The 27252-nt window shown below is 49.2% G+C and overlaps 1 protein-coding gene across 2 annotated transcripts in view; it reads left to right on the top strand.

Annotated features, from left to right (window-relative positions):
- TRIM44 (tripartite motif containing 44) overlaps positions 1 to 27252 on the top strand; it is a 144651-nt gene that overhangs the window by 4021 nt on the left and 113378 nt on the right. The gene's annotated exons all lie outside the window — the stretch shown is intronic.

Genomic DNA, 27252 nt, shown 5'->3' with positions numbered 1-27252 from the left:
GCTGCCAAGCCCTGGTAAAGAGCATCATGCGCACCTGGAGCAAGACACCGAGCTGTAGTCCTCTCCTGCTCCACGACTTTCAGGATTATAGTAACCTAGAATAAAATCCTGGGTTCATTGTTCAATGTGTCAATTGGGCAGATTCAGACCTGAGCGCTGTAGTGCAAGTTCGCACAGCGGGCGATTATCGAATGACAGCGTATGCACCGCAATGTGCAGGCGCGTCACCAAACAGCGACGGTATGATGCGAATATTTTGATTGCACGGGTGTTCACAAGCTGATTGACGTGAAGAGGACGTTTGGGGGGTGGTAACCGGCCGTTTTCTGTGAGTGTCAGGGAAAAACTCAGGCGTTCCCAAGCGTTTTCAGGGCGAGTGTGTGACGTCGGCTCCGGCCCTGACCAGCCGGTTTGTATCGCACTGTAGGAGTGAGTCCTGGGCTGCGCACAGACTTGAAAAATCATTTGATGGTGGTCCGAGTTGCGAACGGATTTGCAGATGTTCGCTGTGTGGTGGAATTTTTTTGCACGCTGTACACATGCAATCGCACACTTGCACAGGGCGGGGTTTCACTCTCCGTGGGCAGCGGCTTTCTGATCGCAGACTGCTGCAAAAACGCACGGCGGCGCTCAGGTCTGAATCGGGCCCAATGTCTTCTCCTGTGAGGCACCATTTATACACGAGCCAACAATAGAACTGTAACATTGTTATAATAGGAATTGATGTCCCCGGTTGTCCTGCGCTATTGCGGCTCCAGTGTTTCCTGCGCACATCTGGGAGAGGATTCCTCAGCACCGTGTCCCTGTATCGGGATTAGAGTGTAAGAGGACAGGCAGGGCCCTCGTTCTGTGCGGAAACATCTTCTGTATCATATCTCCGCCCGGTAATATATAGGTCATATTCAATCAATAGGTCACAACCTGCCTCTGCTAGCTGATCCCTCTTATCTATTGCGTGATCAGAATAATGCACGCTGTTCCTGTGATCAGGATATTTGCACGCTGTTCCCGTGATCAGGGTATTGGCACGCTGTTCCCGTAATCAGAATATTGGCACGCTGTTCCCGTAATCAGGATATTGGCACGCTGTTCTCGTGATCAGGATATTGGCACGCTGTTCCTGTGATCAGGATATTGGCACGCTGTTCCCGTGATCAGGATATTGGCACGCTGTTCCCGTGATCAGGGTATTTGCACGCTGTTCCCGTGATCAGGGTATTGGCACGCTGTTCCCGTAATCAGGATATTGGCACGCTGTTCTCGTGATCAGGATATTGGCACGCTGTTCCTGTGATCAGGATATTGGCACGCTGTTCTCGTGATCAGGATATTGGCACGCTGTTCCTGTGATCAGGATATTGGCACGCTGTTCCCGTGATCAGGATATTGGCACGCTGTTCCCGTGATCAGGGTATTTGCACGCTGTTCCCGTGATCAGGGTATTGGCACGCTGTTCCTGTGATCAGGATATTGGCACGAGGTTCCCGTGATCAGGGTATTGGCACGCTGTTCCCGTGATCAGGGTATTGGCACGCTGTTCCCGTGATCAGGATATTGGCACGCTGTTCCCGTGATCAGAATAATGCACGCTGTTCCCGTGATCAGAATAATGCACGCTGTTCCCGTGATCAGAATAATGCACGCTGTTCCCATGATCAGGATATTGCACGCTGTTCCCGTGATCAGGGTATTGGCACGCTGTTCCCGTGACCAGGATATTGCAGGCTGTTCCCATGACCAGGATATTGCACGCTGTTCCCGTAATCAGGATATTGGCACGCTGTTCTCGTGATCAGGATATTGGCACGCTGTTCCTGTGATCAGGATATTGCACGTTGTTCCCGCGATCAGGATATTGGCACGCTGTTCTCGTGATCAGGATATTGGCACGCTGTTCCTGTGATCAGGGTATTGCACGTTGTTCCCGCGATCAGGATACACTATTCCTAGGTTCTGTATAAGACACACTATTCCCCTGATCTGTGATAATGTCATTTTACCTTTGTCAGCTCTATAGGTCCCTTAGCTTTGCCCTACAGTGAATAAGCCCCATATTGCTCCCGCTGACTGCGCACAGTATATATCGCTCCCGGCCTGCAGCGTGGGAATATCTGTTTATAGACTCTCTCCAGAAATCCACCCTGCAGATGACTCTTTCCTGTCTGGGCTCTGGGACACATTCCCATGTAAGACGTGTGACATGTCTGTACAGGACCTCGCATAAAACGGATCACGTTACACGCATGTGTGCTCCCTCGTGGCTCTGTGGGCAGTGGACGCCATATGACGTGAACATCCCCCTGTTCATTAGCGCTACAGTCCAAAAAAAACACACTGGTCATTTTACTGGCTTCTCACCAGAGACTGTCCCGAGATGTCTGTCCTCCTCCGTCTGTGGCAGAGGAATAGGGGTCTATGTATTAAGCCTTGGAGAGCGATAGTCGACAGAGATAAAGTACCAACCAATCCGCTCCTAATTGTCCTTTTCAAACACCGCCTGTAACATGACGGGTAGGAGCTGATTGGCTGGTACTTTTAACACCGTCCACTTTATCTCTCTTCAAGGATTAGTACATAGACCCCTTAGAGGTCGATTTATGTAGACCTCTCTGAAATTTGGATTTTCTATAGCTGCTCGACACACCAAAAATAAAGAACGGAACTTGGATTTCCAGTACCGGAGTCGGTAAAATAATATTATTATTTTGGTTTATCCTAGAGCTGTGCGGGTTCAGATTTACCCGTGTCTCAAAACGGGACCTTATTGGCTCTTGGATGTCACATGTATCTGAGAGCCAATAACAAAATCAGGATAAATCCAAACTCGCATTGAGAACAAAGTGATTCCGAACCCGCACATCTCTAGTTTCTCCATTGCAGGAGGCTTCTATGATAGGTAACCACCGACCAGGCTGGGATGTTTTGGGGGCAATGCAACAAAAAATTTGAAGAGAGTTGCTGCTTTATTCTGTGGTAGGAGTAATGGGCTCTACACACTTGGCGATGTTTCCACCTTGGACGATGTTTGTTTTCACCGATTAACGACCATCGTCCAAATTGGCTTGCTATGCTAAACGAGGGAAAACCAACGACTGTGGGACGCACATCGTTCATCGCTGGTGCATACACACTGAGCGATGTGAACGATTTATCGTTCATTGATACACGAGATCATTCATATCGCTCATACACATCGGCAAGTGTGTAGGGCCCGTTAAAAGCAAAAAAGAGCAAGTAACTGTGCACCTTGGTAACACCATGCTGCGCTGCAGGTGGGGCAGATGTAATATGTGCAGAGAGAGTTAGATTTGGGAGGGGGTGTCCTAACAATGTTGCAAAGTTAAAAATAAAGCTGTCCAGCATCTGTGAGCTACATGCAAAAGCAGGCGGTAATTACCCTGCATGCAAAAAAAAATAAAAAAAATTGTATTTGCCCCCCCTTGCATTGCACAATGGTTTGTCCTGCTCTTTCTTACTTTGGGGGTCATTCCAAGTTGATCGATCGCAAGCTACTTTTAGCAGCCGTGCAAACGCATAGTCACCGCACACGGGGGAGTGTATTTTCGCTTTGCAAGTGTGCGAACGCATGTGCAGCTGAGCGGTACGAAAAAGTTTTTTTGCAGTTTCTGAGTAGCTCTGGACTTACTCAGCCCTTGCGATCATTTCAGTCTTTTGGTCCCGGAATTGACGTCAGACACCCGCCCTGCAAACGCTTGGACACGCCTGCGTTTTTCCAAACGCTCCCTGAAAACTGTCAATTGCCACCCACAAACGCCCTCTTCCTGTCAATCACCTGGCGATCGGCTGTGCGAATAGATTCTCCGTTAAATCCATCGCCCAGCAACGATCCCCTTTGTACCCATACGAGACGCGCCTGTTCATTGCGGTGCATGTGCAGTAGTGACCTGATTGCTGCGCTGCGAAAAACTGCAGCGAGCGATCAACTCTGAATGACCCCCTAAATTCCAAACTCAGAATCGGGCTCAAAGTGCTGACCAATCAGCTTCTAACTCATGTTACAAGGGGATTGGGGCTGACATGCCGTGAATGACTTGGGAATAGGGCTTCGTGTTTTGCTACGGTGGCCAAGTGTCTTGATGTTGAGAGGTATAAAAAATAAGATTTTACTCACCGGTAAATCTATTTCTCGTAGTCCGTAGTGGATGCTGGGACTCCGTAAGGACCATGGGGAATAGCGGCTCCGCAGGAGACTGGGCACAACTAAAGAAAGCTTTAGGACTACCTGGTGTGCACTGGCTCCTCCCACTATGACCCTCCTCCAGACCTCAGTTAGGATACTGTGCCCGGAAGAGCTGACACAATAAGGAAGGATTTTGAATCCCGGGTAAGACTCATACCAGCCACACCAATCACACCGTACAACTCGTGATACTATACCCAGTTAACAGTATGAAATATAACTGAGCCTCTCAACAGATGGCTCAACAATAACCCTTTAGTTAAGCAATAACTACATACAAGTATTGCAAACAATCCGCACTTGGGATGGGCGCCCAGCATCCACTACGGACTACGAGAAATAGATTTACCGGTGAGTAAAATCTTATTTTCTCTGACGTCCTGAGTGGATGCTGGGACTCCGTAAGGACCATGGGGATTATACCAAAGCTCCCAAACGGGCGGGAGAGTGCGGATGACTCTGCAGCACCGAATGAGCAACCTCTAGGTCCTCCTCAGCCAGGGTATCAAACTTGTAGACTCTTGCAAAAATGTTTGAACCCGACCAAGTAACAGCTCGGCCAAGTTGTAAAGCCGAGACCCCTCGGGCAGCCGCCCAAGAAGAGCCCACTTTCCTCGTGGAATGGGCTTTTACAGATTTAGGGTGCGGCAGTCCAGCCGCAGAATGTGCAAGTTGAATCGTGCTACAGATCCAGCGAGCAATAGTCTGCTTAGAAGCAGGAGCACCCAGCTTGTTGGGTGCATACAGGATAAATAGCGAGTCAGTTTTCCTGACTCCAGCCGTCCTGGAAACATATACTTTTCAAGGCCCTGACTACGTCCAGTAACTTGGAATCCTCCAAGTCCCAAGTAGCCGCAGGCACCACAACAGGTTGGTTCACATGAAAAACTGATACCACCTTAGGAAGGGATTGGGAACGCGTCCTCAATTCCGCCTTATCCATATAAAATACAAATAAGGGCTTTTGTATGACAAAGCCGCCAATTCTGATACACGCCTGGCCGACGCCAAGGCCCACAGCATGACCACTTTCCACGTGAGGCATTGTAGCTCCACGGATTTAAGTGGCCCAACCCAATGCGACTTCAGGAAATCCAACACCACGTTGAGATCCCACGGTGCCACTTGAGGCACAAACGGGGGCTGACTATGCAGCACTCCCTTAACAAAAGTCTGAACTTCAGGCAGTGAAGCCAGTTCTATTTTGGAAGAAAATCGATAGAGCCGAAATCTGGACCTTAATGGAACCCAATTTTAGGCCCATAGTCACCTTCTGACTGTAGGAAGTGCAGAAATCGACCTAGCTGAAATTTCTCCTTTGGGGCCTTCCTGGCCTCACAGCACGCAACATATTTCCGCCATATGCGGTGATAATGGTTTGCGTTCACTTCTGTCCTAGCTTTAAATAGCGTAGGGATAACTTCCTCCGGAATGCCCTTTTCCTTCAGGATCCGGCGTTCCACCGCCAGGCCGTCAAACGCAGCTGCGGTACGTTTTTGAACAGACAGGCTCCCTGCTGCAGCAGGTCCTGTCTGAGCGGCAGAGGCCATGGGTCCTCTGAGATAATTTCTTGGAGTTCTGGGTACCAAGCTCTTCTTGGCCAACCCGGAACAATGAGTATAGTTCTTACTCCTCTCCTTCTTATTATTCTCATTACCCTGGGTAAGAGAGGCAGAGAAGGGAACACATACACCGACTGGTACACCCACGGTGTTACCAGAGCGTCCACAGCTATCGCCTGAGGGTCCCTTGACCTGGCGCAATATCTTTGTAGCTGTTTGTTGAGGCGGGACACCATTATGTCCACCTGTGGCTTTTCCCAACGGTGTACAATCATTTGGAAGACTTCTGGATGAAGTCCCCACTCTCCCGGGTGGAGGTCGTGTCTTCTGAGAAAGTCTGCTTCTCAGTTGTCCACTCCGGGAATGAACACTGCTGACAGTGCTAACACATGATTTTCCGCCCATCGGAGAATCCTTGTGGCTTCTGCCATCGCCATCCTGCTTCTTGTGCCGCCCTGTCGGTTTACATGAGCGACCGCTGTGATGTTGTCTGACTGGATCAGCACCGGCCGGTGTTGAAGCAGGGGTCTAGCCTGACTTAGGGCATTGTAAATGGCCCTTAGTTCCAGAATATTTATGTGTAGGGAAGTCTCCTGACTTTTCCATAGCCTTGGAAGTTTCTTCCCTGTGTGACTGCCCCCCAGCCTCGAAGGCTGGCATCCGTGGTCACCAGGACCCAGTCCTGTATGCCGAATCTGCGGCCCCCTAGAAGATGAGCACTCTGCAGCCACCACAACAGCGACACCCTGGCCCTTGGAGACAGGGTTATCCGCCGATGCATCTGAAGATGCGACCCGGACCACTTGTCCCACAGATCCCACTGGAACATCCTTGCATGGGACCTGGCGAATGGAATTTCTTCGTAAGAAGCTACCATCTTTCCCAGGGCTCGCGTGCATTGATGACCGACACCTGTATTTGTATTAGGAGGTCTCTGTCTAGAGACGACAACTCCTTGGACTTCTCCTCCGGGAGAAACCCTTTTTATCCTGTTCTGTGTCCAGAACCATACCCAGGAACAGTAGACGCGTCGTAGGAACCAGCTGCGACTTTGGAATATTCAGAAACCAGCCGTGCTGTTGTAGCACTTCCCGAGATAGTGCTACTCCGACGAACAACTGCTCCCTGGACCTCGCCTTTATAAGGAGATCGTCCAAGTACGGGATAATTATTTCGGCCATTACCTTGGTAAATACCTCGGTGCCGGGGACAGACCAACGGCCACGTCTGGAAATGGTAATGACAATCCTGTACCACAATTTTGAGGTACTCCTGGTGAAGAGGGTAAATAGTAGAGATGAGCGCCTGAAATTTTTCGGGTTTTGGGTTCGGTTCCGCGGCCGTGTTTTGGGTTCGACCGCGTTTTGGCAAAACCTCACCGAATTTTTTTTGTCGGATTCGGGTGTGTTTTGGATTCGGGTGTTTTTTTAAAAAAACACTAAAAAACAGCTTAAATCATAGAATTTGGGGGTCATTTTGATCCCATATTATTATTAACCTCAAAAACCATAATTTCCACTCATTTTCAGTCTATTCTGAATACCTCACACCTCACAATATTATTTTTAGTCCTAAAATTTGCACCAAGGTCGCTGGATGACTAAGCTAAGCGACACTAGTGGCCGACACAAACACCTGGCCCATCTAGGAGTGGCACTGCAGTGTCACGCAGGATGTCCCTTCCAAAAAACCCTCCCCAATCAGCACATGACGCAAAGAAAAAAAGAGGCGCAATGAGGTAGCTGACTGTGTGAGTAAGATAAGCGACCCTAGTGGCCGACACAAACACCGGGCCCATTTAGGAGTGGCACTGCAGTGTCACGCAGGATGTCCCTTCCAAAAAACCCTCCCCAATCAGCACATGACGCAAAGAAAAAAAGAGGCGCAATGAGGTAGCTGACTGTGTGAGTAAGATTAGCGACCCTAGTGGCCGACACAAACACCGGGCCCATTTAGGAGTGGCACTGCAGTGTCACGCAGGATGTCCCTTCCAAAAAACCCTCCCCAATCAGCACATGACGCAAAGAAAAAAAGAGGCGCAATGAGGTAGCTGACTGTGTGAGTAAGATTAGCGACCCTAGTGGCCGACACAAACACCGGGCCCATTTAGGAGTGGCACTGCAGTGTCACGCAGGATGTCCCTTCCAAAAAACCCTCCCCAATTTGCACATGACGCAAAGAAAAAAAGAGGCGCAATGAGGTAGCTGACTGTGTGAGTAAGATTAGCGACCCTAGTGGCCGACACAAACACCGGGCCCATTTAGGAGTGGCACTGCAGTGTCACGCAGGATGTCCCTTCCAAAAAACCCTCCCCAATCAGCACATGACGCAAAGAAAAAAAGAGGCGCAATGAGGTAGCTGACTGTGTGAGTAAGATTAGCGACCCTAGTGGCCGACACAAACACCGGGCCCATTTAGGAGTGGCACTGCAGTGTCACGCAGGATGTCCCTTCCAAAAAACCCTCCCCAAACAGCACATGACGCAAAGAAAAATAAAAGAAAAAAGAGGTGCAAGATGGAATTGTCCTTGGGCCCTCCCACCCACCCTTATGTTGTATAAACAGGACATGCACACTTTAACCAACCCATCATTTCAGTGACAGGGTCTGCCACACGACTGTGACTGATATGACGGGTTGGTTTGGACCCCCCCCAAAAAAGAAGCAATTAATCTCTCCTTGCACAAACTGGCTCTACAGAGGCAAGATGTCCACCTCATCATCACCCTCCGATATATCACCGTGTACATCCCCCTCCTCACAGATTATCAATTCGTCCCCACTGGAATCCACCATCTCAGCTCCCTTTGTGGAGGCAATTGCTGCTGGTCAATGTCTCCGCGGAGGAATTGATTATAATTCATTTTAATGAACATCATCTTCTCCACATTTTCTGGATGTAACCTCGTACGCCGATTGCTGACAAGGTGAGCGGCGGCACTAAACACTCTTTCGGAGTACACACTTGTGGGAGGGCAACTTAGGTAGAATAAAGCCAGTTTGTGCAATGGCCTCCAAATTGCCTCTTTTTCCTGCCAGTATAAGTATGGACTGTGTGACGTGCCTACTTGGATGCGGTCACTCATATAATCCTCCACCATTCTTTCAATGGTGAGAGAATCATATGCAGTGACAGTAGACGACATGTCCGTAATCGTTGTCAGGTCCTTCAGTCCGGACCAGATGTCAGCATCAGCAGTCGCTCCAGACTGCCCTGCATCACCGCCAGCGGGTGGGCTCGGAATTCTGAGCCTTTTCCTCGCACCCCCAGTTGCGGGAGAATGTGAAGGAGGAGATGTTGACAGGTCGCGTTCCGCTTGACTTGACAATTTTCTCACCAGCAGGTCTTTCAACCCCAGCAGACTTGTGTCTGCCGGAAAGAGAGATCCAAGGTAGGCTTTAAATCTAGGATCGAGCACGGTGGCCAAAATGTAGTGCTCTGATTTCAACAGATTGACCACCCGTGAATCCTTGTTAAGCGAATTAAGGGCTCCATCCACAAGTCCCACATGCCTAGCGGAATCGCTCCGTGTTAGCTCCTCCTTCAATGTCTCCAGCTTCTTCTGCAAAAGCCTGATGAGGGGAATGACCTGACTCAGGCTGGCAGTGTCTGAACTGACTTCACGTGTGGCAAGTTCAAAGGGCATCAGAACCTTCCACAACGTTGAAATCATTCTCCACTGCACTTGAGACAGGTGCATTCCACCTCCTATATCGTGCTCAATTGTATAGGCTTGAATGGCCTTTTGCTGCTCCTCCAACCTCTGAAGCATATAGAGGGTTGAATTCCACCTCGTTACCACTTCTTGCTTCAGATGATGGCAGGGCAGGTTCAGTAGTTTTTGGTGGTGCTCCAGTCTTCTGTACGTGGTGCCTGTACGCCGAAAGTGTCCCGCAATTCTTCTGGCCACCGACAGCATCTCTTGCACGCCCCTGTCGTTTTTTAAATAATTCTGCACCACCAAATTCAAGGTATGTGCAAAACATGGGACGTGCTGGAATTTGCCCATATTTAATGCACACACAATATTGCTGGCGTTGTCCGATGCCACAAATCCACAGGAGAGTCCAATTGGGGTAAGCCATTCCGCGATGATCTTCCTCAGTTGCCGTAAGAGGTTTTCAGCTGTGTGCGTATTCTGGAAACCGGTGATACAAAGCGTAGCCTGCCTAGGAAAGAGTTGGCGTTTGCGAGATGCTGCTACTGGTGCCGCCGCTGCTGTTCTTGCGGCGGGAGTCCATACATCTACCCAGTGGGCTGTCACAGTCATATAGTCCTGACCCTGCCCTGCTCCACTTGTCCACATGTCCGTGGTTAAGTGGACATTGGGTACAACTGCATTTTTTAGGACACTGGTGAGTCTTTTTCTGACGTCCGTGTACATTCTCGGTATCGCCTGCCTAGAGAAGTGGAACCTAGATGGTATTTGGTAACGGGGGCACACTGCCTCAATAAATTGTCTAGTTCCCTGTGAACTAACGGCGGATACCGGACGCACGTCTAACACCAACATAGTTGTCAAGGCCTCAGTTATCCGCTTTGCAGCAGGATGACTGCTGTGATATTTCATCTTCCTCGCAAAGGACTGTTGAACAGTCAATTGCTTACTGGAAGTAGTACAAGTGGGCTTACGACTTCCCCTCTGGGATGACCATCGACTCCCAGCAGCAACAACAGCAGCGCCAGCAGCAGTAGGCGTTACACGCAAGGATGCATCGGTGGAATCCCAGGCAGGAGAGGACTCGTCAGAATTGCCAGTGACATTGCCTGCAGGACTATTGGCATTCCTGGGGAAGGAGGAAATTGACACTGAGGGAGTTGGTGGGGTGGTTTGCGTGAGCTTGGTTACAAGAGGAAGGGATTTACTGGTCAGTGGACTGCTTCCGCTGTCACCCAAAGTTTTTGAACTTGTCACTGACTTATTATGAATGCGCTGCAGGTGACGTATAAGGGAGGATGTTCCGAGGTGGTTAACGTCCTTACCCCTACTTATTACAGCTTGACAAAGGGAACACACGGCTTGACACCTGTTGTCCGCATTTCTGTTGAAATAGTTCCACACCGAAGAGCTGATTTTTTTTTGTATTTTCACCAGGCATGTCAATGGCCATATTCCTCCCACGGACAACAGGTGTCTCCCCGGGTGCCTGACTTAAACAAACCACCTCACCATCAGAATCCTCCTGGTCAATTTCCTCCCCAGCGCCAGCAACACCCATATCCTCCTCATCCTGGTGTACTTCAACACTGACATCTTCAATCTGACTATCAGGAACTGGACTGCGGGTGCTCCTTCCAGCACTTGCAGGGGGCGTGCAAATGGTGGAAGGCGCATGCTCTTCACGTCCAGTGTTGGGAAGGTCAGGCATCGCAACCGACACAATTGGACTCTCCTTGTGGATTTGGGATTTCGAAGAACGCACAGTTCTTTGCGGTGCTACTGCTTTTGCCAGCTTGAGTCTTTTCATTTTTCTAGCTAGAGGCTGAGTGCCTCCATCCTCATGTGAAGCTGAACCACTAGCCATGAACATAGGCCAGGGCCTCAGCCGTTCCTTGCCACTCCGTGTGGTAAATGGCATATTGGCAAGTTTACGCTTCTCCTCCGACAATTTTATTTTAGGTTTTGGAGTCCTTTTTTTACTGATATTTGGTGTTTTGGATTTGACATGCTCTGTACTATGTCATTGGGCATCGGCCTTGGCAGACGACGTTGCTGGCATTTCATCGTCTCGGCCATGACTAGTGGCAGCAGCTTCAGCACGAGGTGGAAGTGGATCTTGATCTTTCCCTAATTTTGGAACCTCAACATTTTTGTTCTCCATATTTTAATAGGCACAACTAAAAGGCACCTCAGGTAAACAATGGAGATGGATGGATACTAGTATACAATTATGGACGGACTGCCGAGTGCCGACACAGAGGTAGCTACAGCCGTGAACTACCGTACTGTGTCTGCTGCTAATATAGACTGGTTGATAAAGAGATGTCGTATGTATGTATGAAGAAGAAAGAAAAAAAAACCACGGTTAGGTGGTATACAATTATGGACGGACTGCCGAGTGCCGACACAGAGGTAGCCACAGCCGTGAACTACCGTACTGTACTGTGTCTGCTGCTAATATAGACTGGTTGATAAAGAGATGTCGTAGTATGTATGTATGAAGAAGAAAGAAAAAAAAACCACGGTTAGGTGGTATACAATTATGGACGGACTGCCGAGTGCCGACACAGAGGTAGCCACAGCCGTGAACTACCGTACTGTACTGTGTCTGCTGCTAATATAGACTGGTTGATAAAGAGATGTAGTAGTATGTATGTATAAAGAAGAAAGAAAAAAAAACCACGGGTAGGTGGTATACAATTATGGATGGACTGCCGAGTGCCGACACAGAGGTAGCTACAGCCGTGAACTACCGTACTGTGTCTGCTGCGACTGGATGATAAATAATGATATAAAAAATATATATATATCACTACTGCAGCCGGACAGGTATATATATTATATAATGACGGACCTGCTGGACACTGTCTGTCAGCAGAATGAGTTTTTTATAGAATTAAAAAAAAAACACCACACAAGTGAAGTCACACGACGAGTGTTTAACTTTTTCAGGCAATCACAATATAGTATACTACTAACTATACTGGTGGTCAGTGTGGTCAGGTCACTGGTCAGTCACACTGGCAGTGGCACTCCTGCAGCAAAAGTGTGCACTGTTTAATTTTAATATAATATTATGTACTCCTGGCTCCTGCTATAACCTATAACTGGCACTGCAGTGCTCCCCAGTCTCCCCCACAATTATAAGCTGTGTGAGCTGAGCACAGTCAGATATATAATATATACATAGATGATGCAGCACACTGGGCTGAGCAGTGCACACAGATATGGTATGTGACTGTCTTGTACTCCTGGCTCCTGCTATAACCTATAACTGGCACTGCAGTGCTCCCCAGTCTCCCCCACAATTATAAGCTGTGTGAGCTGAGCACAGTCAGATATATAATATATACATAGATGATGCAGGCATGCAGCACACTGGGCTGAGCAGTGCACACAGATATGGTATGTGACTGAGTCACTGTGTGTACCGTTTTTTTCAGGCAGAGAACGGATATATTAAATAAAACAACTGCACTGCTGGTGGTCACTGTGGTCAGTCACTAAACTCTGCACTCTCTTCTACAGTATCAGCCTCAGGTCAATCTCTCTCTCTCTCTCCTAATCTAAATGGAGAGGACGCCAGCCACGTCCTCTCCCTATCAATCTCAATGCACGTGTGAAAATGGCGGCGACGCGCGGCTCCTTATATAGAATCCGAGTCTCGCGAGAATCCGACAGCGTCATGATGACGTTCGGGCGCGCTCGGGTTAACCGAGCAAGGCGGGAAGATCCGAGTCGCTCGGACCCGTGAAAAAAAACATGAAGTTCGTGCGGGTTCGGATTCAGAGAAACCGAACCCGCTCATCTCTAGTAAATAGGGACATGCAGGTAAGCATCCTTGATGTCCAGTGATACCATGAAATTCTCCAGGCTTGCAATAATCGCCCTGAGCGATTCCATTTTGAACTTGAACCTTCGTATATAAGTGTTCAAGGATTTCAATTTTAGAATGGGTCTCACCGAACCGTCTGGTTTCGGTACCACAACATTTTGGAATAGTAACCCCGGCCTTGTTGAAGGAGGGGTACCTTGATTTCACCTGCTGGAAGTACAGCTTGTGAATTGCCGCCAGTACTACCTCCCTTTCTCCGAGGGCAGCAGGCAAGGCTGATGTGAGGTAACGGCGAGGGGGAGTCGCCTCAAACTCCAGCCTGTATCCCTGTGATACTACTTGCAGAACCTAGGGATCCACCTGTGGGCAAGCCCACTGGTCCCTGAAGTTCCCGAGACGCGCCCCCACCGCACCTGTCTCCACCTGTGGAGCCCCAGCGTCATGCGGTGGACTCAGAGGAAGCGGGGGAAGATTTTTGATCCTGGGAACTGGCTGTCTGGTACAGCTTTTTCCTTCTTCCCTTGCCTCTGTGCAGAAAGGAAGCGCCTTTGACCCGCTTGCTTTTCTGAAGCCGAAAGGACTGTACCTGAAAATACGGTGCTTTCTTAGGCTGTGAGGAAACCTGAGGTTAAAAAAAATTCTTCCCAGCTGTTGCTGTGGATACAAGGTCCCAGAGACCCTCCCCAAACAATTCCTCACCCTTATAAGGCAGAATCTCCATGTGCCTTTTAAAGGCAGCATCACCTGTCCACTGCCAGGTTTCTAATACCCTCCTGGCAGAATGGACATTGCATTAATTCTGGATGCCAGCCGGCAAATATCCCTCTGTGCATCCTTCATATATAAGACGACGTCTTTAATATGCTCTATGTTAGCAAAATATTACCCCTGTCTAGGGTATTAATATTATCTGACAGGGTATCAGACCACGCTGCAGCAGCACTATTTATGCTGAGGCAATTGCAGGTCTCAGTATATAACCTGAGTGTGTATATACAGACTTCAGGATAGCCTCCTGCTTTTTTATCAGCAGGCTCTTTCAAGGTGGCCGTATCCTAAGACGGCAGTGCCACCTTTTTTGACAAACGTGTGAACGCCTTATCCACCCTAGGGGATATCTCCCAACGTGACCTATCCTCTGGCGGGAAAGGGTACGCCATCAGTAACTTTTTAGAAATTACCAGTTTCTTATCGGGGGAACCCACGCTTCTTTACACACTTCATTCATTCATCTGATGGGGGAACAAAACACTGGCTGCTTTTTCTCCCCAAAAATAAAACCCCTTTTATGTGGTACTTGGGTTCATGTCAGAAATGTGTAACACATTTTTCATTGCCGAGATCATGTAACGGATGTTCCTAGTGGATTGTGTATATATCTCAACCTCGTCGACACTGGAGTCAGACTCCGTGTCGACATCTGTGTCTGCCATCTGAGGTAACGGGCGTTTTTTGAGCCCCTGATGGCCTTTGAGACGCCTGGGCAGGCGCGGGCTGAGAAGCCGGCTGTCCCACAGCTGTTACGTCATCCAGCCTTTTATGTAAGGAGTTGACATTGTCGGTTAATACCTTCCACCTATCCATCCACTCTGGTGTTGGCCCCACAGGGGGCGACATCCCATTTATCGGCCTCTGCTCCGCCTCCACGTAACCTTCCTCATCCAACATGTCGACACAGCCGTACCGACACACCGCACACACACAGGGAATGCTCTGACTGAGGACAGGACCCCACAAAGTCCTTTGGGGAGACAGAGAGAGAGTATGCCAGCACACACCAGAGCGCTATATAATGCAGGGATTAACACTATAACTGAGTGATTTTTTCCCCCCAATAGCTGCTTGTATACATATATTGCGCCTAAATTTAGTGCCCCCCCCTCTCTTTTTAACCCTTTGAGCCTGAAAACTACAGGGGAGAGCCTGGGGAGCTGTCTTCCAGCTGCACTGTGAAGAAAAAAATGGCGCCAGTGTGCTGAGGGAGATAGCCCCGCCCCTTTTTCGGCTGACTTTTCTCCCGCTTTTTTATGGATTCTGGCAGGGGTAATTTATCACATATATAGCCCTGGGACTATATATTGTGATGATTTGCCAGCCAAGGTGTCTTTTATATTGCCCTCAGGGCGCCCCCCCCCAGCGCCCTGCACCCATCAGTGACCGGAGTGTGAGGTGTGCATGAGGAGCAATGGCACACAGCTCCAGTGCTGTGCGCTACCTTGTTGAAGACAGAAGTCTTCTGCCGCCGATTTTCCGGAACACTTCTTGCTTCTGGCTCTGTAAGGGGGCCGGCGGCGCGGCTCCGGGAACGAACACCAAGGTCGGGTCCTGCGGTCGATCCCTCTGGAGCTAATGGTGTCCAGTAGCCTAAGAAGCCCAAACTACCACCTGTTAGGTAGGTTCGCTTCTTCTCCCCTTAGTCCCTCGCTGCAGTGAGTCTGTTGCCAGCAGATCTCACTGTAAAATAAAAAACCTAAATATACTTTCTTTCTAGGAGCTCAGGAGAGCCCCTAGTGTGCATCCAGCTCGGCCGGGCACAGGATTCTAACTGAGGTCTGGAGGAGGGTCATAGTGGGAGGAGCCAGTGCACACCAGGTAGTCCTAAAGCTTTCTTTATAGTTGTGCCCAGTCTCCTGCGGAGCCGCTATTCCCCATGGTCCTTACGGAGTCCCAGCATCCACTTAGGACGTCAGAGAAATGAAATGCCTCCGCTGTGCACTTCCACCTGCCAGTTGGATCATTTACCATCCTCATTGGCAGCTTGTATATTCCAGAACTACAGGTTGCAGATTGTGAATGCACTAAGCCCCAGTACTGTGATTCCAGAGATTGGGGTGAGGGGGATGATCCCCTCCCAAAGACATAGAAATTGCAGCCAAGTTAGGACACTCGGGTGGATGGAAGCCATTTCCAGGAAACTGTTTCCTCCTTCAATCCATGGTGCTCCTATAAGTGTTGCAGCAGGGTGAGTAGAAGTTACATGTTAGAATTTTCCAGTGGGGGCGTGTTAATGAGATAATCATTGCAGGAGCACAATGAGTGTCATTCACCGATCACATGCCTGGGTGCTTATTGTAGAGCGGCGGGCTCATGATGACAGGTTATTGTCCCCCCGCACAGCTCCCGTTTTCCTGTTTCTGCCAGGATGATGCTGAGCCATATTTTATTCACGTGGCGCTGCGCTTGTTTCCTCCTTGGCAGCAGAGAGAAATGCAGTTTCAATTTAAGGCCACTTTCTCCTTCTTATTTGTTCCTCGCTGTGGGAGAAGCGGGAGTCGGTGAAGTGTAACAGAATTCAAACTGTGATATCTCCGAGCCCACGAGTAGAGAACTGCCTGATATAAAGCTGCAGCAATCCACCCACGGCTCCGATTACCTGATACACCTACCCCGTGGCGGTCCCAGATGTGGGGCCGCAGCGTAATCCGAAACTCCAATAGGAGAGCCACACAAACTGCCAGTGAGTGCCGGCCGGTGATGTTTGGCAGCAGTCGGTGCGGCTCCTTTATTTATATTTTGGACTGCGCCGGTTGATGGTTTAAACATCAGTGGTGGAAATCCAATGGTGCTCTGCCATCGATTGCAAAATACTTCTTTTTTTTTTTTTTTTTTCAATGGGACAGGGAGCAAGGAGCTCGGCTTTAACCGCCAAAATGCCCAGCAAAGCCACGCCCATTTCCCTGATTGGCCTGCCGAGTCCCAACTTCTGCTGATGATGGTATAATCTCTGGTGACCCCCCCCCCCTCCCCTACCAGGAGCCCATTCATTCCTCTAAACCAGTGGTCTCCGATCTTAAGTGGGGTGTGAGCTGCTCGAGAAAAATTGAACCTCCTAAAGAGCACTAAAAATTTTGGCAAAAAAAAAAAATCAGGCTAATAACCAAAAAATGTAAGGTCATTTAATGAAAATGAAATAAATGTTTTACAGAAAAACAACTATGGATTTAAATAATACAGTGATATTGTTGCTATGCTCATGATACATTACATTATGTGCCACACTGTAATGCCCCTGACACATTATACCCCACACCGCAATGCCACTGACACATTATACCCCACACCGCAATGCCACTGACACATTATACCCCACACCGCAATGCCACTGCCACATTATACCCCACACCGCAAGGCCACTGACACATTATACCCCACACCGCAATGCCACTGACACATTATACCCCACACCGCAATGCCACTGCCACATTATACCCCACACCGCAAGGCCACTGACACATTATACCCCACACCGCAAGGCCACTGACACATTATACCCCACACCGCAAGGCCACTGACGCATTATACCCCACACCGCAAGGCCACTGACGCATTATACCCCATTACCAGAGGCAGAACTCTGGGAGGCAACGGAGTCAGCTGCCGCCGGGCTCCTGCTTTGAAGGGGGCACCTCTCCTCCGGTTCTGTGTGTTCATCGACATTAATCAATTAAGTTAATTGACAGCAGCCGGTATCTCTTCCGTAGCAGACTTCCCCACTAGTCACTACACCTTACAAATCACACCCTCTTTATTATAGATATATTGGAAGCAGACACCTTACTGATGAAGCTATTTGCTCCTATAAATGAAACATGAGAATTCTAACTATATAAAGTCATTTCTCTGACAATTACAAGTAACTTCATATACTGTAGTTAGAATTCTCATATTTCCTATGCAAGAGCAGATACCTCCATCAGTAAGGTGCATGCTACCAGCGTAATAGGTTGTGGGTTCCAATCCTGGATATGATACTTGCAAATTAATTGTCAGAGAAATAATCAGCATTGTGAGTGACTGGGCAGATCTATGTAGTGTGTGGTTGGACCCCTACATAGCAGGGACGTGCGGTGAGCTAAATGGCGTAGGAGCCACTGGCTATCACCAGAGCCAGATTTACATGCAATATATGAGCCAAAGGGTACATGTGGGCATTATACACAGGTGCAGCAGTATATACATGTGGGCATTATACACAGGTGCAGCAGTATAAACTCCTGGAAATTGGGTGAGTTTTGATCAGAGATGAGCAGAAAAGTTAGCCAGGTGAAGCACTGCCTCACCTGCCATAGACTTTTCACTCTGGAGTTTTGGAATTATTAGAATAATGCAAAGAAGATATTTCAAACATATTCTTTGTATTTTTCATATACTTTATACAGTCAAGTCTGCCACAAACGTTAGTATGACAGTAAAGACTCTGCCTCACCCCACCGCACCACATGTCACTGCTACATAGATCTGCCTAGTTGCAATGGTTTTGTAGTAGCTTCATATAGTTAGAATTAGAGATGAGCGGGTTCGGTTTTACTCTGTGTTACTCGGATCTCAAAACGGCATCTTATTGGCTCACGGATGATATATGGGGGGGGGGCACCAATATTTTTCTTGCCTCCGGGCAACTGGGATAAACTTACGCCACTGCCCACACCGCAATGCCACTGACACATTATACCCCACACCGCAATGCCACTGACACATTATACCCCACACCGCAATGCCCCTGACACATTATACCACACAGTAAGGCTTCTAATTGCTTTTAAATTACCTGCTCATTGTCAGGGGTTCCATGCTTGTTGCCATGGGTTTCATGCTCTGGTTTCCATGCTTGTTGCCAGGGGTTTCATACTCTGGGTGTCATGCTTGTTGCTACTGGTATCAGGCTCTGGGTGTGATGCTCTTTGCCATGGGTTTCAGGCTCTGGGTGTAATTCTCGTTGACAGGGGTGTCAGGATCTGGGTGTAATGCTCGCTGACTGGGGTGTCAGGCTCTAGGTGTAATGCTCATTGCCAGGGGTTTTAGGCTCTGGGTGTAACGCTTGTTGCCACAGGTTTCAGGATCTGGGTGTAATGCTCGTTGCCACAGGTTTCAGGATCTGGGTGTAATGCTTGTTGCCACAGGTTTCAGGATCTGGGTGTAATGCTTGCTGACTGGGATTTTAGGCTCTGGGTGTAATGCTCGCCGACTGGGGTGTCAGGCTCTGGGTGTAATGCTCATTGACAGGGGTGTCAGGCTCTGGGTGTAATGCTCGTTGACTGGGGTGTCAGGCTCTGGGTGTAATGCTCGTTGCCACGTGTGTCAGGCTCTGGGTGTAATGCTCGCTGACTGGGGTGTCAGGCTCTGGTTGTAATGCTCGCTGACTGGGATTTTAGGCTCTGGGTGTCATGCTCGTTGACAGGGGTGTCAGGCTCTGGGTGTAATGCTCGCTGACTGGGGTGTCAGGCTCTGAGTGTAATGCTCGTTGCCACGTGTGTCAGGCTCTGGGTGTAATGCTCGCTGACTGGGGTATCAGGCTCTGGGTGTAATGCTCGCTGACTGGGGTGTCAGGCTCTGGGCGTAACGCTTGTTGCCACAGGTTTCAGGATCTGGGTGTAATGCTCATTGCCACGGATTTCAGGCTCTGGGTGTAATGCCTGCTGACTGGGGTGTCAGGCTCTGGTTGTAATGCTCGCTGACTGGGATTTTAGGCTCTGGGTGTCATGCTCGTTGACAGGGGTGTCAGGCTCTGGGTGTAATGCTCGCTGACTGGGGTGTCAGGCTCTGAGTGTAATGCTCGTTGCCACGTGTGTCAGGCTCTGGGTGTAATGCTCGCTGACTGGGGTGTCAGGCTCTGGGCGTAACGCTTGTTGCCACAGGTTTCAGGATCTGGGTGTAATGCTCATTGCCACGGATTTCAGGCTCTGGGTGTAATGCCTGCTGACTGGGGTGTCAGGCTCTGGGTGTAATGCTCGTTGCCACGGGAGTGAGGATCTGGGTGTAATGCTCGCCGACTGGGGTGTCAGGCTCTGGGTGTAATGCTCGCTGACTGGGGTGTCAGGCTCTGGGTGTAATGCTCGCTGCCACGGGAGTGAGGATCTGGGTGTAATGCTCGTTGACTGGGGTGTCAGGCTCTGGGTGTAATGCTCGCTGACTGGGGCGTCGGGCTCTGGGTAAAATGCTCGTTGACAGGGGTGTCAGGCTCTGGGTGTAATGCTCGCTGACTGGGGCGTCGGGCTCTGGGTAAAATGCTCGTTGACAGGGGTGTCAGGCTCTGGGTGTAAATGCTCGTTGACGGGTTTCAGGCTCTGGGTGTAATGCTCATTGACAGGGGTGTCAGGATTTGGGTGAATGCTTGTTGACGGGTTTCAGGCTCTGGGTGTAATGCTCGTTGCTATGGGTGTCAGGCTGTCGGTGTAATGCTCATTGCCACGGGTGTCAGGATCTGGGTGTAATGCTCGTTGACTGGGATTTTTGGATCTGGGTGTAATGCTCGTTGCTACAGGTGTCAGGATCTGGGTGTAATGCTTGTTGCCACGGGAGTGAGGATCTGGGTGTAATGCTCGCTGACTGGGGTGTCAGGATCTGGGTGTAATGCTCGTTGCCACGGGAGTGAGGATCTGGGTGTAATGCTCGCTGACTGGGGTGTCAGGCTCTGGGTAAAATGCTCGTTGACAGGGGTGTCAGGCTCTGGGTGTAATACTCGCTGACTGGGGCGTCAGGCTCTGGGTAAAATGCTCGTTGACAGGGGTGTCAGGCTCTGGGTGTAATACTCGCTGACTGGGGTGTCAGGCTCTGGGTGTAATGCTCGCTGACTGGGGCGTCAGGCTCTGGGCAAAATGCTCGTTGACAGGGGTGTCAGGCTCTGGGTGTAATACTCGCTGACTGGGGTGTCAGGCTCTGGGTGTAATGCTCGCTGACTGGGGTGTCAGGCTCTGGGTGTAATACTCGCTGACTGGGGTGTCAGGATCTGGGTGTAATGCACGTTGACACGGGTGTCAGGATCTGGGTGTAATGCTCGCTGACTGGGATTTTAGGATCTGGGTGTAATGCTCGCTGACAGGGGTGTCAGGCTCTGGGTGTAATGCTCATTGCGAGGGGTTTTAGGCTCTGGGTGTAATGCTCGTTGCCATGGGAGTGAGGATCTAGGTGTAATGCTCGTTGACTGGGGTGTCAGCTCTGGGTGTAATTCTCGTTGACAGGGGTGTCAGGCTCTGGGTGTAATGCTCGCTGACTGGGGTGTCAGGCTCTGGGTGTAATGCTCGCTGACTGGGGTGTCAGGCTCTGGGTGTAATGCTCGTTGACTGGGGTGTCAGGCTCTGGGTGTAATGCTCGCTGACAGGGGTGTCAGGCTCTGGGTGTAATGCTCGCTGACAGGGGTGTCAGGCTCTGGGTGTAATGCTCGTTGACTGGGGTATCAGGCTCTGGGTGTAATGCTCGTTGCCACAGGTGTCAGGCTCTGGGTGTAATGCTCGTTGCCACAGGTGTCAGGATCTGGGTGTAATGCTCGTTGCCACGTGTTTTAGTCTCTAGGTGAAATGCCGTTGATATGGGTTTCAGGCAGTGGGTGCAATGCTCATCAGAGGGGGTGTCAGGGCAGAATATGCATCTTCTCCCCACGCTAAGCACTTCCGAGTAGCGCTATATAGCTGTGATCCAAGTCAGACGCTAGAGGTCAAATATGACCTCTAGCATTTTCTCCTCCGAGCCTGAGGAGAGCCGCGGACGGACGGGCTCAGGGGAGTTAAACGAGGACTCCTCCTGAGGTTGGGCAGCAGGACACCGGGGGTTGAGCTACCCGGATTGCGGCTGCAAGCTACCCGTTGCTTGTGAGCGACGGGTTGGCGACCGCTGCTCTAAACCTTTAGGGACTCTACAGGATCATTACATGGGTAACCCCATGCAGAGACGTAAGCTCCCAGACTAATTTTATTATGTATTGGGTTGGTCCTAGCTAGGGACAGGTCAGACTCATTTATTCCAGCTACCTTGGATATCTGTGTATAATGTCGCACAACAAATTCACCTTTATGTGACGCACTGATAATCGGGTGATTTCGCATACGTTCCGTGCGAGCACGCAATCGTGGGTACACATTAGATGATCAGCACAATTTATTCAGATATGGGAAATATGGGCTATTGTCCAAATGTGTTTCCGTAGGGTGGGTACATACACACTAGAACGATTTTGGACCGATATGTTGTTTTTGCCCAAATCATAAGGCCATATCGTCCAGATTGTTCAGTGTGTCCCCGCGACTTGTGCAATCCCGCATGAGATATCGGCTGTCATTCCGAGTTGATCGCACCAAGTAACTTTTTGCTGCTGGTGCGATCAACTAATCACCGCCTATGGGGGAGTGTATTTTAGCATAGCAGGGCTGCGAACGCTTGTGCAGCCCTGCTATGCTAAGAAAGTATGACTGTGTTTTGTCATTGAACAAAGATCTGGTAATCTGGCAATTGGTTGGACAGCTGGATTGCCCCATAAATAACCAGGGGGAGATGTACTAAGCCTTGGAGATAGATAAAGTACCAGTCAATCAGCTCCTAACTGCCATGTTACAGGCTGTATTTGAAAAATGAACTGTTTGGCTGGTACTTTATCTCCATCCACTTTATCTCTTCACTACAAGGCTTTAGTACATCTGCCCCCAGGAGTGATCAGTGCACAGTCCAGGTTTTAGAGATATCCAGGCTTGAGCACAGATGGTTAATTCAAAATAACTGAGGTATTACGTCACCAGTGCTCAAGTATGGCTTTACTAAGTTAGAACCTGGACTGTTAGTGTGCCTTGAACCGTGGTTAAACTTTCCATAATAAATTAATTAATAAATATACACAGAACCATTACGCACATTCTCCCACCTCATGGTAAGGCTCCTGTCTCTTCTTCCTGGCAGCTGCTCTCTGGTCCAGTGGACTCATATCCACACACGCAAACTTGGTAGAAGAAGCTGCTACCACTGGGCATGTGCGGCAGCTCCGCTCTGTCCCTTACACTGCGTGATGTGGCGGCAGCTCTAGCAATCGTGTTATACAGTATACTGTTATTGTGATCAGAATTTGAGCTCTCTAAGAAAAGCGGAGTTTCTGGGCAATCAGAACCTGGAAGTATTCCTTATTTTGTGTCTGTCTCTTTAAATCCAAAGAATCAATAATCTCCTGTGTGGGCCACTAGTGATTAATACATCATTTACATTTAACCCGGATTTCTACGCTGCTTTTGTCTCGACATGTCTAATTCTGCAGTCTCCCTAATCTTCCTGCGCGCCTCTTGTCCCAGCTGTCACTTTTTCTATATTGGCTGCGCGACAAAGAGTTGCCATGGTAACCCTACACTTCCGCTGCTGAAAAGAGGACATGGTGGGAATTTAGGCTCTGCGTCCGTATTCTGGTTCAGTCTTGGTAAATGTGCTCCATGCTCTTATTTTTCTGCATTCATGGTGTATATTGGACATCAGGGTACAATGCCAAGATAAAGAACGCAACACGTTTTGTGACAAACCTATCTAAATATTTTGTGAAGGATAGTGACGGGGCCTTGCCCACAAGAGCTTACAATCTGCAACTTCAAATATTTTTGCACCAGCTTCAAATACATATATTCCATGGCCTACACCTAACATTGGGGCCAGTAGAACAAGGCAGTTGCTTAGGGTGACAAGATGGGAGGGGGGGAGGGGGGTGACCTTTCATTGCAATATTGCACCTTTTTTCAAATTAAAGTGTCACATAAAAATAAGTTGTGGGTACCCGTGGCCGATCCTCGTCAAAGGAGCTATGCCGATATGGTTTAAAGTATTTTAGCCGTGCCGGTCACCCCTTACTGCTTAGATGCTGTGTGACTGTACAGTTGGGAGCATAGGCGTGCGCAGCACATTTTATTAGGGGGTGCACCATCGGAGGGGTGTGTCTAGCACCATCTATTGACGGTCAACGCAATATAAAATATCCACCCTTGTACCAATCCTAATAAAGCAGATACATTGTCAGATGTTGTGGTGTGCACCAAACAAACACCCCTGATGGCACTAACTGCAATTACACTGCTCCTCCTCAGCCTGGTCTGGCTCCCTCTCACTTTCTCCTGCAAACTGCAGGGTTCCGGTATGAATGGTCGACCATGTTATGGTCAACAGTCATTAGGTCGACCACTATTGGTCGACATGGACATGGTCACATGGTCGACACATGAAAATGGTAGATACATGAAAGGTCGACACATGAAAAGGTCGACATGAGTTTTTTAACTTTTTTTGGTGTCGTTTTTTGCGTAAAGTGACTGGGAACCCCAATTGGTGCACCGCTTCGCTCGCCATGCTTCGGGCATGGTGCCTTCGCTCCGCTACCGCTTCGCTCGGCACAGATTACCGTTCCAATCGTAGTCCACGTGGATCGTAAAGTATGGAAAAGTTCCCCAAAAGAAAAAAAAGTAAAAAAACTCAGGTCGACCTTTTCATGTGTCGACCATTTTCATGTGTCGACCATGTGTCCATGTCGACCAATAGTGGTCGACCTAATGACTGTCGACCATAACATGGTCGACCATGTGAACGGATACCAAACTGCAGCAGCTTACTTACAAGTCAGTAACTCACTGACACTGACAGTCGCAGACTAGTACTGCTGCTGCTGCTGGAAAAACGAGTGACGTGTCATTGCTGCTGCCGACCGCCTTTTAGTATTGAATTTGTCTTCCGTGCTCATCAGTGGCTGGTGTTGGCATAGCATAGAAGGAGAGAGGTGGGCATGTGGCGGGTGCGCGTGCGAGCAGCATGACGTAATCACATCCCATCACGCTGTTTTTGTATGTGGAGGTGGAGCCGGGAGTTTGAAAGCCGGTGGCAGTGGCACCCTTGATTAACCCAGGCGTCCGGTCAGTAATACAGTCCTGACAGGGTGCAGCACAGAGGGGACAGTAATCAGCCTACTCGGGGATCGCTGCATCAGGCATGTGTGATCGGAGTGCCAGACATTAGGGGGTGCCTGTGCGCACGAGGCACCCTCCCTGCGCACACCTATGGTTGGGAGGCTCATTTAGTCACTGCTCTGCTTAGCAGAGCAGAGCAGCTCTGAATAGACGCTGTGCGCATGCGCACAGCGTCTATTCACAGGACACAGAGGAAGAGGGGGCATGCCAGCAGCTCAGAGCGCTGGGCATGCCCCCTCAGTGACAGAAAATGGGGGCGTGGCAGGCGGTTGCGGCATTCCTGCAAAGCCACGCCCCTTTTGCTGTGGTCATGCCCCTTTTCGGGTGGGTGCAGCTTTGCCGTGCAAATGAGTCCCTCTTCAGCTTCATGTAAAGTTGGGAGTTATGTGCAAAAATCAGAGAGAAGGCAACATTATGTCTGCAGGATCATGGCAGACCAAGTAGCTCACTGGGAAACTCCGCATGAGGGAGGTCGCTGGGGAAGGGCATCATATAATTAATATATACCTCTCAACTGTCCTGATTTTGGCGGGATAGTCCCGTTTTTATGGGACAGTCCCACCCGCGGGTTGCAGTGTCCCGCGGTGGGGGGGCAGTTGGGAGACTCTCTCTCACTTGCACATGCGCACAGCGTCTGTTCACTGGTAGAGAGGGACAGGAGGCATACCAGCTGCTTACAAAGAGCTTGGCATACCCCCCACAGCCGCAAAAACGGTGGCGTGACTCGTGATCATGGCCCTTCTGTGAGGCCACGCCTCCTATTTCTGGGTGCGGGTCTTTGTCCCTCCTACCAACTTTCAAAAATTGGGAGGTATGTTAATATGATAGATTGACATGTTCTAATAACAACACTTTTTTTTTTTCTGCACCCCCACTGAAGCTCCACCCACATTATTCACAGCACCACCCCCAGGGGGGCCCAGCCTATTTTGTTAGTCCCAGGCCCAACAGTTTCTGATGACAGCCCTGAATGTAATAGAAGAAAAAACAGTATTTGTGACTGCCCCTCATAAAATATGTAGACATACAGAAGTGACTCCTGTCCCTCACCACATAACTGACCCCAAGGATGACTTATAAATACAACCTGACTTCATATATCTCTCTGAATTTGCCTCCTTAACTGACCTTTCCCCCTCCCCCCCCCAAAAAAAAACAAAAAAAAACATTCAGAAACGTTTTTACCCCCCAAGTAGAAATAGACCCCCCCCCCCCCCCCATGGCAAAATAATCCCCAATATTAGCATCCCCACCCCTACTGGTAATGGGTGCCTGGGGCACTGCCCCCGCCATCACCCCCCAACGCAGGGGCAAACGCAGGATTTGTGAAGGGGGGTTTCCAAAGAGGGGGTGGAGACAAACATAAGGGGACGGGCACTCTGTAGCCTGTCACAGTGCCTTCCAACAGTAATGTAATAAGCAGTATAGAAATGGTAGCAGTCAGGGACTCATTGTCACTCAGAAAAGAAGCCTCATAGGTGCTCACAGGCTACGTCAACGTCTCGCTTTATAATAACTATCAGAAACTAAAATGTTGGAGCAGCCTGTGGGCACCTGTGAGGCTTCTTTTCTGAGTGACAAAGAAAAGAAAAGAAAAAAAAAAAAAAAAATATATATAATATATATATATATATATATATATATATATATATATATATATATATATATATATATATATATATATACATACATAAATACAGAGTACAACCACCAGGGTGGAAGACAGATAGCACTCTCCAGTCTTGCTTAGTCATCAGAGTTGGCATATATAGGGGACCTGGGAGGCATATTGCAGTGCTCCTGGTTCCGTGTTTACTACTCTGATGACGCTGTGACTATGCTGGATTATTTTCTAATTTGCTACTACCTTGAAAAAGGTCCCAGCTAGGGACTGAAACGTTGGTGAGCCCTTTCAATTTCTGTTTGATATGGACATTTGAGGAACCATCATTATTATGATTATTATAATTTTTGAATACATTTTTTGGCATTTACTAAGCAAGACTGGAGAGTGCTATCTGTCTTCCACCCTGGTGGTTGTACTCTGTATTGTACTATGAGGTCTGACCCCATATTGGGCCAGGCTTTGATTGGCACCCCAGCAGCTACCTGTGTTGGGTGAGAGTGCGGGACTTCCCTGCTTTATGTTTAGAGAGACTCAGTTTACTGGGGATCTCTTTTCCTGCACCCACCATTTTTATTAGTGAATCTGGTACACTGCAATACCCGCTGTTTGTAATCCCCGTTCTGCTTAGCCACTGTTATTGGTATATATGCTTTTGTTCCAAGTGTGCAGTTGA

Source organism: Pseudophryne corroboree, chromosome 11, assembly GCF_028390025.1.
Source record: "Pseudophryne corroboree isolate aPseCor3 chromosome 11, aPseCor3.hap2, whole genome shotgun sequence".
Lineage (NCBI taxonomy): Eukaryota > Metazoa > Chordata > Amphibia > Anura > Myobatrachidae > Pseudophryne > Pseudophryne corroboree.
Note: the sequence above shows the minus strand (reverse complement) of the source record. Positions and strands in the feature narration are given on the sequence as shown.